This window comes from Thermobia domestica, chromosome 12 (assembly GCF_964235325.1).
Source record: "Thermobia domestica chromosome 12, izTheDome1.hap1.1, whole genome shotgun sequence".
NCBI lineage: Eukaryota > Metazoa > Arthropoda > Insecta > Zygentoma > Lepismatidae > Thermobia > Thermobia domestica.
In genome coordinates this window covers 11,270,801-11,284,299 of record NC_137465.1, presented here as the reverse complement: position 1 = coordinate 11,284,299, position 13,499 = coordinate 11,270,801, and the positions used below count along the sequence as shown (strand labels likewise).

The window sequence follows — 13,499 nt, the reverse complement described above, 5'->3', positions numbered from 1 at the left end:
TTGGCCTACACAACGCACCATAGAAAATTTCACTTGGATAATTAGGGTAAGTACAATTGAGGTTTACAGTAGACCTTGTTCTCTTAAGATAATTGTGATTTTTTTAAGGTAGAATGAGATATTTTTTAAATTTCATGCTTAGTTTGTTAGATACCGCGATGATACTTGTAGGATATATTAGTGGGATATCAAAGTTTATTTTAAGATAGTTTTTGTGTCTGCTAGCAGTGTTTCCACCCACAAAAATTTTAATTCCCGGTTTTAGATGAAAATTTTGGAAGATTTACCATTTTCCCTCTATAATTTCTCTCTTGTTGGCTACATTGGAACAAACGTACCAGGATCTGAAAATCTCGTCTTTGGCCTGCACAGTGCATCATAAAAAGTTTCAATAGGATCATTAGTAAAGCTGCTGATCCTGTATAACTGTTGATGCTGATGGAAAAAGTGTCAAAATTTTGTGTGTATGTTGAAAGAAATTTTTTTCTTTCTGTCTTTGTATGGAAGCCAACGACTTCAGGTTTTCACTGTGCGTTGTCGACAACCAGATATTTTTTGCGTGACTTGAACCTATGTGACAATAGTAGTGCCTGTTCCAAAAAGTTAAAATTCGGCTAGAGAATATTTTGTGAATTTTTACCCCTACATTTCCCACCATAATTTCCCTCTTGTTGGTAACACTGCAATCAAATTTACACCATAAAATTCCACATCTTCCTTCTAAAAAAGCAATCGGGTAAATAGTTTTGAGCAGTAAATCATTAACTAAAAGTCTACGAAAGCGCTAAAAGAAAAAATGACCCAGTCCCAAAAGGGTTAAAGGTACTATCCCAGCATCTTTAGTGTGTATTGAGGTAGGAATATTTACAGGAGTCACAATTAAAAATGAAATAAAACTTTTAAATTAACATACGACAGCTATTCCCTACAGAGAAAGTATGAACGTACTTCAAAAAAAAAAAAAAAAAAAAAAAAAAAAAAAAAGCAAGAACAGGATTATGCCTGCCAAAACTTCACTGGACTTGCAAAATTGAACTGAAGGCAAGTCCAGAGACCGGTAGAATTTTGCAACTGGAGATACAAATTTTAAACTGAAGAATTCTCTATGTTACAAGCACCGTTACTTCTAACGTTTATAATCAGTATTACTAATTAAACTGCTAGTATTATTATGTAAATATATGCAGTATCTAACGAAATAAAAATAACAAAGTATTAATGTTTGTAGGCGCCTATTTTATTATTCATTTTTTATTTTATTTTTATTTTTTTTTACTTTTATTTATTTTATCTAATTTTTTTTAATTCCTCGCTGTACGAAGAAGTATCCTATTTTCCATAACCGTTGTGTGGAAATTTTGGTCAATAGAGCGCAACAATGCAAAGAATTTCAATGAGTATTTTGTACGATTTTACTCTGAATCACTGACAGAGACATGCTGTCATTTCATAGTTCTGTAAGTAGTTTGAAATTAAGTTACAGAATAAGCTTCATATCAGCGTTGCCAGATCTAGCATAATTTGCATTTCTTTAGGATCTAGCATCTTGCTTTTGGCATCCTACCCAAATCTAGCATAATTTCAGCAAGTTTATCAAAAAGCCGTAAAACCTGAAGATGAGAAACAAGTTCGTCATGGGAAGAAAAAGAACGGCAGAAATGTATCCTCTTTCATCGATTCATATAGTCGGTAAACCATACAGGCAGTCTTATTTTCCGAAGTAAGTTAAAAACGGCTTTGGGCTTTTTTTTTTTTTTTTTTTTTTTTTTTTTTTTTTTGTGGCTCCACCCACGGTTTTCTAATTCTTTAACTGCGAGGCATGGTCGGAGCTATGGGGGCCACTATCCCGCCAACTTTGACAATTTCACCATCTTTATTTCTGACTTCATGACCATCTTTATTCCTGAAATGAAAGGTCAGAGACCGACCAAAAATTGCCCCCCCCCCCCAGCAGACAATTCCCAACTCCGCTTATGCTGCTAGGTAATTTTCTTTCAAAATATGTAAACAAATACTTTGCATTCATTTATACGATATATACGCCATTGAGTCTGGCAACGACTGCACTAGTTTAGTTGAGTTAAAGCTTTGGTGCGTGAAGTATTGAGTTCTATCCACGCATTCTTGCGCTCTGCGTATTTTAAGTTACGTTATCGTATCTCAACTTCGTTCTTTTTTCTTTTAAAACTCCTGAAATAGTAATTATGAGGATCTAGCATAATTTGACCGAATCTAGCATAATTTCGATCAGGTTTTGGAATAATTCCGAGCTGTCAGTCTGGCAACGCTGCTTCATATTGAAATCACGATTGAGTGTTGCTGTTCATTGTCACTGTAGTATGAACCCTAGTTTCTTTTGTTTAAAGATATATTTATTGTAATTTAAGACCGAGGAAGCCCTACCTCTAGCGGCTACCATATATGCCTTCGGAGCACGTGATCCCGGGTTCACTGTAAACTGTAACAAACAAACAAAAGATATAAAGTGGCAGTGCCTTTGTCAGTGATTTGGAGTAATTTTAGAAAAATCGTACAGTATAAAATATTGATTTTTTTTTTAAGCTTCGAATAGAATAGTTGTAGAAAACCTTTGACAGTACGTTTTTTTTTTAACTCCTCGGAAATATGCATTAGAAGTTTTCGTGTGGTTTACTCAAAGTCTTTCAAGCAAAGAGAAATTACTAGTGGTATAGTGTGTTCACGCAACAGAAGTGCATTTCTTTAAAGTTTGTATGCTGAATTTTACAACAGTATCTGTACCTCCCTCTTTTGACCGTATTGGCAGGGTTGCAATATCTTCACACTACTTTGTCTGTTGTTTATTCCCATTACCAATACTATGCTTAATACGGAGCAGAGGCCAGTTGTGGCAACCATGACTCCACGTGGAGTTGACAATTGAATGTCAATAGTTTGAAATAAGAATTCTGGTTGGTCATTTAGTTATCGGGAGTGTTTTCTGCAAGATCCCTCGGCCGATGACTTATTTATGGCACGAGCCACCGCACGTAGAAAGCGGGATTCTTTATGTAAGAATTGCACTTTGCTTGAAGAAACTAACTATATGTGTTTAAAGGAGTGTGTGTCTTAGCGTTAGCAAAAGATAAACAATAAATCATACAGTCTGTTAGTTACATGCACAGTACGAGTACATAAAGAATAACAATTTCCTTAAGCAAAATAACGAATTGCATTGTCATAGAGTACACTATATAAGGTGTTTAGTTTGTCGGTGTACACAATGTAAAATTGAAGTTTGATTTATTTATTTATTTATTTATTTATTCAACAACCCAATAATGAAACTTTCCCTGCCACCGTCTGCCCATCAACAATTCTCCGAGCATATAACTCCCTCACACAAGAGGTATGATGTACTATATTTGAGAGGAGAGTGCAGACATTTAAGTTCCACGCCGCTCCCAGTCTTTTCTCAACAATACATTTCCCCTCACTTGCCATTCCCTACACAAAAACTTCAGTTTTCACATGACAACTGAGTTTTATTACTATATTTAAGATTTAAGGGACGCCATGTAATTTTTTTCTCGGGCAATTTTTTTCTTCAATTTACAGTGTCCACCTAGCGTCGAGAGGCAAACTGGGGAGTCACTTCAATAAAAAAAAACCTGACGGCCATAGGTTTAGAACGCTCCTGAAACGCCCTTGTTAGTAGCAAGACTGGACGTATTTCAGCCAGTTGCTAACAGATGGCGTTGAAGTTCAGACCCACAAATGACTGTTACGCCAAGTTGTTTGTTTTGGTTTGGTATTTTAAAGATTTACTCACGCTATGATATTTTATCAATTAATATTGAAACAAGAAGAGCTACTCACGCTATGATATTTTATCAATTAATATTGAAACAAGAAGAGCTAGTAGATTTCTACTGCTTTTCGGTTTAACAGAGTTGTAGGCCTACATATAAAAAGGACTGATATTTGTGTTGAATCCATAGTTTTAGGAATCGCTAAGCTGATTTACGACCCAATTATACTTGAGCCCAAGTTTAGGGACGGAAGGATATGACAGTCGGTTCGTGAACCGACAGGGACAACGTCAAAGACGTTTCTCTTTAGTATTTATTTATTTCATTGATATTGAGACGGATAAGGGAGAAAGCGTTGGTCTCTTTATTTATTTTAGCCATTTCCTTAACTTCAGATATGATATAATATTTGAATTTTATCAGGCCCAGTGGCGCATCCAGAGGGGGGCAATTGCCCCTTCCCCAAGAAGAGGAACCTTTTTTAATTTTATATATAAATAAAACTCATCCCAAAGTTTGGAGCTCTTAAAAGTATCTCTAAGTAGCAGTATTACAACCCACCGCTCCCCAAAAGTCCGTCCTGTATCCGCCGCTGATCAGGCCCGTGGAAGAATCGGTGTGAGTGAGTCAGTGGGTCGTGGGTCAACAGGACGTGACTCATTGTGACCCACTACGACTACTAACCCACTTTGCTCAGTGTATTGTAGACAGCATCTTCTGAACACTGGGGAATTTCTCGACGATTTTCTTTTAAGGCCTACATTTTTCTCCCTTTTTCATTTGTTTCTATTTACTTACCTGAGATAAGTATATCTAAGTGAAAAAAGAACTTCAGGACTTTTAGATGCAATAGGACTCACTACTTGTCTTTCGAGAGACAGTCGAATGTTACACTGTTCCCCCCCCCCCCTTTACGGTGGCCTACTTTACCTTGATTTGAGACTTTCAAATTTTATTCTATTTTCCACTGAAAAGTATTTGTAATTCAACAACGAAATAATTATACATGATAATTAAATTGAAATTCATAGTAATGTGACCCATGGCAAACACTTTAACATTTTATATCGTAAAGGTCAGATGCACTGGTATTGTAACAGAACGATGCTTGGGAGATTGACCGTAGAAATTCAAACTCCGATTAGTGATAATTTTACAGCCTTGTTTTATTACAAGTGTAAACACTTTAGTCAGTGGAAAGGGGGACGAGGATCATGGGAGAGAGTTAATGACGATGGGAGTTAGTAGCTGGTGGTCAGAGTGGGTCATTGTGGGTTTTGGATCGGAGTGGGTCACTAGGATGGGTCGTTTTGCCACATTTTCCGGAACGAAATGCAATATCTGGCGAAAATAGCCCACCCACATGGACATTACAGGTATAAATATATATATATATATATTTTTCAATTCGGATAATATTTTCTGTGAGCACTATTGTCTCGAAGTTTCAAAATTTAACTGAAAATTACAAAAAATACCAAAATTGTTCATTATTTTAAGTTATGTTGAAGTAAACATATTTTTGGGTTTATACGTGCCAGGTGCTATGAAAACTGGCATTCAAGTCTCAAAATACCAGTTATATGCCTCTGCGGTGGGATAAGGGTGCCTCCTCTGGGGCCGGAAAAGGGGACAAATTAAGTACAATTAAACGTTTCTACAGCTATTTCTACAGCTTGCATTTTCCTTCGGGACCTGCTGGACCAATACGAATCTGAATGTGACAATTTTCTGGATAGCATCACTGGAGATGAGACGTGGTGTCATCACTACGAGCTAGAATGCAAAAAAATAGTGCATGGAATGCCGATTTTTGCAAGCAGTGGCATGCAAGCTCTGAATGGTGGGAACCACGTGGGAAAATGAGTCTGTTGCTGAATTATTGCTCTGTTTAGCTGTGCTATTGTTATTTATGTATCTCCATTAGTTTCCATTAAAAAAGTAGGCATTCGGAACGACCCTGGTAGATTTGACTGAAACTGTTATGATTGCTCAGAGATACAATGTAAGTGAGAGAGCAGGGCACATAGAACATCAACTGTGCTTCAGGCAGCTTTAAAGGCTGGAATTATAACTTCTCAACAATCTAGCGACATAACATCTGCTTTAATTGTGGACAGGAGGCGTTCGAAACTTAAAGTTGCTCTAAATTTAAAAGAAAGCTCTAGAAATGATCGCATTAAAAGCCTATACTTTGATGGTCGAAGGGATGACCCTAAAGTACACACAGGCATCGTTAGAGAAAAGCACTTATCACTTGTGGCTGAACCCGTAGAATCATTATTATACGGTTTATAATAATCACTCTACAGCTGAACCTAACTCTCAATATGTTGGTCACGTGACACCATCCTCTGGCTCTGCACATGATGAGACCCTGGCTATTTTCGAGTAATTATGAACCAACTCAAAGTTGGCTTTGATGAAGTTGAGGTTCTTGGGTGTGATGCAACAAACACTAATACTGGTTGGAAGGAAGGTATTCTTCGAAAATTAGAGGAACTAACAGGATAACCTATGCAATGGGCTATTTGTCTCTTGCATTTTAATGAACTGCCGTTCCGAGCTCTCTTCACGCATATTGAAGGCGCTTATTCAAGTTCTATTCTTACACAGGTCCCATAGGCTCAAAAGTATCTGACTGTGAAAAGCTTCCAGTGATGTCATTCAAACCAATGCAATTCGACTTACCTCATCATAGTCCAGAAGAGCTCAGAAAACTCAGTAAAGACCTGAGATACATTTAATCCAATGTTCTCGGGATTGCTGCCAGAGTGAGTGTTGCTATGCTGAGCTTTCGTTACCATACAGCGGCAACATCTTCAGAGATATGTCTCTGAAGATGTTGCCGCTGTATGGTAACGAAAGCTCAGCATAGCAACACTCACTCTGGCAGCAATCCCGAGAACATTGGATTAATAGTAGACGCCAGCAAAGCTTCAAGATCAACCTGAGATATTTGTTCCAGATATCTCAAGCTATTGACTCCGGAACAAGCCCAGAAGAGCTTGGTTATATGATCCTTGGCAAACTAAACAAAGCTCGCTTGTAGACTACTGCAAACAGAATTTTAACATTGTATATTGTAAAAAGAAACTTTCCAAGAAATTAAAATAATTTGTGACATTCATATTTACGGTCTATGTGGTTATGCAATACCGTGTCAGAACACAGTCTTCCATTGCTAATGGTCCTCGTCACGTCTTTGAGACCATTGATAGGTCTAGATACTTACCAAATGAATACCAGGCTGTAATTCGTTCATCCATTCAGACGAATACATTATTGCACCCCCAGAAAATGTTCTTCTCGCCATGATGACTAATGGTCGACTTACTGTCCGACAAGATGCATTACATAAGATTCTTAGTGCTCGAGAACACGAAGCAGGGAATCTTCATAACTCCATTAGATATAATATCATTCCCAGACTGAATTTTGAGGCGAAAGATTACACTGAAATGATCTTTTGGGAAAGCACTGATGTTTCAATAACTGTACCAACAGTTCTAAGGACGGTATCAAACAAACAGCTTATGGACAAACTTTCAGTTCCTAACAACACTGTGCCAGAATGGTCCTTCACTGTCTTTCCGTGCAACACGGTGGCAGTAGATCGGATAACGAAATTAGTCACTGAAGCAGCCTCCCGAGTATGTGGCAGTGATGCTAGAGACGGGATGATCAGGTCAACCTTACTTTCTAGACAACCTGTGTATAAATTTAAGTCAAAGTCCCAATTTGTGACAATGATTCCTGACAGTGATGATCAAATTAGTTCATTCGCCCCTATATATGGTTGGTTGGTTGGTTAGGGCTGGCGGATGAGCCTTAGGTGCACCTTTCTCCACGTGGAGGGCTCTTGGTCGCTTGGCCGGGCTATATGGCCAGGTGAGCGAGGAGCTGCACAACCGCTTAACTATATACTGAATTTGCCCTTTTTCCGGCTCCAAAGGAGGCACCCATATTCCCCCAAAGGCATATAACTGGCATTTTTATACTTGAATGTATTTAATCAAAAATATGTTTACTTTAACATGAGTAAAGTCAATTAACAACTTTGGTATTTTTTGTGATTTTCAGTTAAATTTTGAAACTTTGAGGCAATAGTTCTTATAGAAGATATTATCTGATTGGATATTTACTGGAGATATTAATTTTCGACCCTTACCGGAATTCACAGCTAAGTTATCTTCTCAAATTGCAACGTTAGAATCCAGGGATTTTCTTATTGTGACTATCATAGCAAACGTACAAATTTGGCAACAACACATTATGGCGTTCTGCGCAAGTTTCTTCTCAAAAACCATTTCCTTAAATGTGAATTAATATTTAAGTAAAATGTGAAACATGACACGAAACACGGTCAAACAATATATCTATTTCGTAATAAGACCGTTACTTTAACATATTTTACATATACAAATAAACATTTCATAAAAATGAGCTCTTCTAGTAAGATCTAACAGCAAGTGCCATCTTATGTACTCATTGTAAAACGAATCTAATATTTTATTTTGTTTGTTACCTTTTTCGATATCAGAAGACGCAACCAAATGAATCAGTGTCTTGTGTTGTAGCTAAAACATAACTTTATCTTACAGAATAATATTTATAATATTTAACGTTTCATTGCGCAGAAGTTAAGGAAATGAGCTAAAATATGTACTGACTTCCGGGTAGTGATCCATCTTAATTTTACGTTTATTGAAGACTCATCTATCTATTCGCCCATAGACAATTTTGTTGACGTCAATGGAATAGATAGGCCTATATGAAAAATCCCATAAATCTTGCCAATCTTTACAAAAGTTTCCTTTATCCCATTTTGAGAAATTATTGTAAAAAAATCCCACAATATGGGATTTTTCCCACGGGTTGGCACCACTGGGGTTGATAAACTGTCTCGTTCTTTGTTATGCGGGTGTACTTGAAACAACCATTGCAGTGCAGTGTTCCTTCTACAATCACTTAAAAAATCTAAGTCAATAGTGCCCTATGTCGTTTTTTTAATCTGCTAGAGAACAGAATTGAAGTGAAAACGATGTGCGTACACAGGTGGGCGCTTCAGCAAATGAAATCGATGCCTTATTGCCACCAAAACTGCGCAGCACTTTTAGAAAATAAAGTGCAAGTGCAACATTAAATTAGTGCTTTATTCTAAAATTATAAAATAAGCCTATTAAGTGATTTTTGTGAACAAAGACTGATTTCTCGATAACATGATTTTTTAAATATATTTTTTGGCCGCCACTTCAGCGCTGGCGCCCTAGGAACGTGCCTACTGTGCCTGTGCGCGTTAATCCGCCACTAAAGGTATGTGATCAATAATAATAATAATAATAATAATAATAATAATAATAATAATAATAATAATAATAATAATAATAATAAGTGGCATATTTAGGGGTGGCTATTGGCCTCAAGCCCCCAGAAGTAAATTTGTTACATGAACAATATAATTAAAATTTGTCGGCACCCAAAGGAAAAATATAAGTACTTATTCACGTGTTGTACATAGTCCTCCCGAAACAAAGCCCTAAATACGCCACTGATAATAATAATAATAAAGACAATGGAACAACTTCCTAATATGACGATTTCATATGAAACCACTGTGACACTATACTCTTGATACATTTGAGGTTCGAATACAGACCATCAGATATGGAGATCCGAATAGTGTTCTGACATTATTTGGTACTTAATGAACTATTTCTGTAGTAAAAGTTGCCTTTATGAGAATTATGTTTTATTTTTGGGTGAACGAGTGCGGGCAAAAAAAAAAACAAAAAAAACATTTATTTTCAAATGCAAGCTCAAATTTATTTTCAATCTTCTGATAATTTATAAAAAAGGAACGTTTCTTTTCAATAATAATAGCGAGTTTTATAAAGCGTTTCTTGTTTCTTTAAATTTTCAACATACAAGATCAGTTGTATGCTTAATGTTTCATAATGGGATAGGATTATTTGCTGTGAACTTACGAATCTCCGTGCTCTAGGTGGATGTAAACAAAGTAGATGTCACTAGTGTTCAGTCAAATATTTCAATAATTGAAGTAAGTTCTGCGCTGGTGTGTTAGACTTCTGTACAAGTTGGATTGGAGTGTAAGTTTTTGGGTTTTATTCGTCAGAAATTGAATTTCTTTGTGATTGTAGATGGAAATATCTAATGATGCGACGTGATTATATTTCTTACATATATATTTATTGTTTCGTTGATGTCATCATTGATGACAGTGGTATTTTATAAAAAAAATTACTTGTTCCTTCGATAAATGCAATGTAATACAAGAGTTAATTTTATTCAAGATGCTATGGATTCTCGATGATGAGTGAAATATCGCATTGAGAGTGTACTTGGTTTTGATTATGATTCTTTATTAGCTATAGCTGTAGATTTATAGGTACTATTGATAAATATATATCGTACTACCCAATTTTAGGGGGCATACTTACATTCAAGAAATATTTGACTTCTTTTAGCAAGAGATCATCGTTACTGACTGATCTTTTTCTCAAGGGAGGAGTTGCATTAATGGGTGCAGGTGGGAAGGTTCTAAAACACAGGTCCCCCTGTACAGATTAGTAGTTAGGTTGTTTCCTTCATGTATAAATTTTTAACTCACCTAGTAATGCCGAGCGAGCGTTATCGAGTGAAGGCGGGTTAGAGCCTCGCAAGGCAGCTGCTTTCTGTCTTTATTATAGCTAAATGAGAAGGGGGACCTGTGTTTTAGAACTCTTTGGCGGTGCAGGTTGACTGTAGGGGGGCTGAGCATAAATACAGCGTGTGGAAATATGACATAAACCATGGTTTTTATTGAAAAAAAACGAATAACCCGTTTTTTTGGGTTTAAACCATTGTTTTTTGGTTTAAATAATTTGCTGTATGTATTTATATTACGTATGAACAGAAATAAGTTTGGTTCGCCTTGGTGTTATGCAACAATATGGTTATACTGGAAGGGTCATATAAACTTAAAGCGGAATCCAGATCACTTCTCGGCTTACGTCCATGAGAAATTGTCCATTTAGACACGAAGCCGGGACTAATTGGTGACAAATGCGATGAGTCTGCCGACTCCCTCACGAAGCACTCCTGATAAAAATACGTTGCACTGATATTTACCTAGGCCTACTTGTTAATATAATTGTCAAGAGTCATTTCAGAAGGACAAAATGATAAACAGTTACACAAGTAAAAACATTATACAGAATTTTATATATAAATTGGGAAACTTCTGCATTAGCCATTGGGAAAATCCTGTTATTACTTTAGATGTATTTTGATGTAAAATTTTAAGGGCAACATATCATAATCAGTACGCTAAAACTGAGGTACTAAATTACAAATTTAGTATATAGATATTACGCAATAAAATTAAAACCAAGCTAATGTTGGAAGATACGTAGGCAGTTGATAAATTTTGCCAATTTCTGAAATATATTTAAGCAATCTTGGCTTCTTTATAAAACAACAGTCATTTAGACAAGCAGAAACATAATTTGGTTTCGTTTCGTATGTTTAGGCTTAACATTCTTATGAAATACCGAGGTTATCAAGGATAATATTTTCGGTTAAAGGGACACCTTAACTGCTACTTGGTTTACACTTGAAAGAAGGGTTGTGGTTCGACCGAGAATTGAACACGGGATCTCTTGATTAAAAGGTGAAAAGTAGATAAAAGTAGATACGCATAAAAAGGGTTGTAAAGAAATACTTCATATACCATTAAACACATACCTTGCGCGTGGCACAGCTCTAAGACACTTCCATGATAACTTTCTACACTGCCTTCGCGTAACCCTTTAGTTCATGATGTTTTCCTTATGGAGTAGGACCTACTGCATGGTAAGGAGCACAGTTTGCATTTCGAATTTATACCTTATACACGTGAGAGGTAAGATCCGCTATATTTTGATTACGTACACAATCTAGTTGCGAAATGAGATAATATATTCCGTCGAGATTTTACAAATTTTTGCCTACCCCTTCCAAAAAGATTAGATAGCATTAAATACACGTTGTTATATTATATTTATGCACATAATCGGGAAGGTTTCATCGTGGAAAATTCATCTTCGGACGAAATTACACCTTCAGCTACCTGGATAATCGTCTTTAGAATAACTGCCGTAATTTGTTCCACTTTTTCACAGTTAAACGGTTTAGAGTTGAGTAATTTAGAGCTTATTTGTAGTGTAAGGCTAGGATTCATTGGTTCCAGTTTTATCCCCATTTTAGCATCGAAGCTTTGTAAAATGTTACTGCTTTACATGCCTTCCGAAGTGTTATTAGATTTTATTAGATCTGAAGCAAGCATTTGGGGGCACGGTGGTTCAGTGATAGAGTGTTTACCTCTGGTACATGGGGTCCCTGGTTCGATTTCCGGAAAAGTAAGTTCGTGGTGGGCAACATGGTATTCGTTTGTTTTCTCGGGATATTCCTCTTTCCTCCCACCATTTTTTCCATCATTATTCACTTGCCTTAAGGTTAGTTTAAAGGTTCCAAGTTTTACCGATAGATGTCACTACAGTCTTCGTATCTCTCTCATGTATTTTTTACCTTTCACGAAAATTCAAGATTTCACTTACAAATTTCAAAGAGATCTCAACTTTTTAGAGAACGAATTTCTTAACCTATCGAAGGCAACAATTCGTGCCGATTTTTTATTTAAAATTTTTTTCATTGTTGAAATGGCTTGTTTATTGAAAGGGATATCCAAACCTTTAACACTATAACTCTTTCAACAATGAAGAAAATTGAAAATAAGAAATCGGCACGGATTGTTGCCTTCGATAGGTTATGATGTTCCTTCTCCAAAAGTTTGAAGTCTCTAGTTTGAAATTTGTAAGATAAATTGTAAATTTTCGTGAAAGGTAAAAAATACATGAGAGAGATACGAAGACTGTAGTGACATCTATTGGCAAAACTTGTCCCCTTACACCAACCTTAATCTTCGTCTCCCTTAGCCTAAAGAGCATAATCGTTGGACGTTATACTGAAAGATTTTATTTCATTTCACTTTGAAAAAGCATTTGTGTAGGAAGTTGAACTTGGAATCCTGCACGGAAAGGGAATCTATTGTGATGTTTTATTTCGATCCCTGGTCATGTGTGTAAAGAGTGGACTAATCGTGTTTGTGGGGTTTTGCGGTTTTTTCCCGTTTCTTTCCACACTCTCATTCCACCAATTCTTTCCTAATCATACATGTTCATTAATCACTCGTCTTTAGCCAACGGGCATGCTCGTGGAACGTTAAAACAATACGAAGGATGATCAGAATATAAGGTTTGAAAGCCAACAGTGAAATGTGTACATATTTCATACAACCAAAGCCAACAGATAGTATATATATTAGGTTGCTTTTCGGCATAATGCCTATATCGGCTGAAGCACTTGTTGCATCGTGGGATGAATTCGAAGGTTCCCTCCTGGTTAAAAATCCTCTCCTTGCGCATTTAGCCACGTTGTCACGAAATGTTTCACCTCCTCGTGTGAACCGAAGCGACAGCCTCCTAGGTGTTTCTTTAAGTGCGGCAAGAGGTGAAAGTTGCTTGGAGTGAGGTCCGGGCTGTAGGGTAGGTGGTCGATGATGTCCCAGTGCAGCTGTTTCAACAGCATGCTGGTCTGGGCTGTATGTGGGCGCGCGTTGTCGTGAAGTAAGGTGACGCCCTCGGTGACAAGTGCTAACGTTTCCTCAACACTGACGAGACGTTACGGTCT

At 36.8% G+C, this 13,499-nt stretch overlaps 1 protein-coding gene across 6 annotated transcripts in view; it reads left to right on the top strand.

Moving 5' to 3' along the window:
* Positions 1-13,499, top strand: part of Naxd (NAD(P)HX dehydratase) — a 56,913-nt gene that overhangs the window by 26,278 nt on the left and 17,136 nt on the right. Inside the window, exon 1 of one of the 6 annotated variants that reach the window (XM_081733460.1) lies at positions 9,780-9,880. The exons of 1 other annotated variant lie outside the window; for it this stretch is intronic. The gene's annotated coding sequence lies outside the window, so the exon portion shown is untranslated. Of the gene's footprint in view, positions 1-9,779; positions 9,881-9,936; positions 9,955-9,991; positions 10,129-13,499 lie in introns of those variants that run through there. 4 more of the 6 variants (XM_081733459.1, XM_081733462.1, XM_081733464.1 and 1 more) reach the window with 4 other exon arrangements.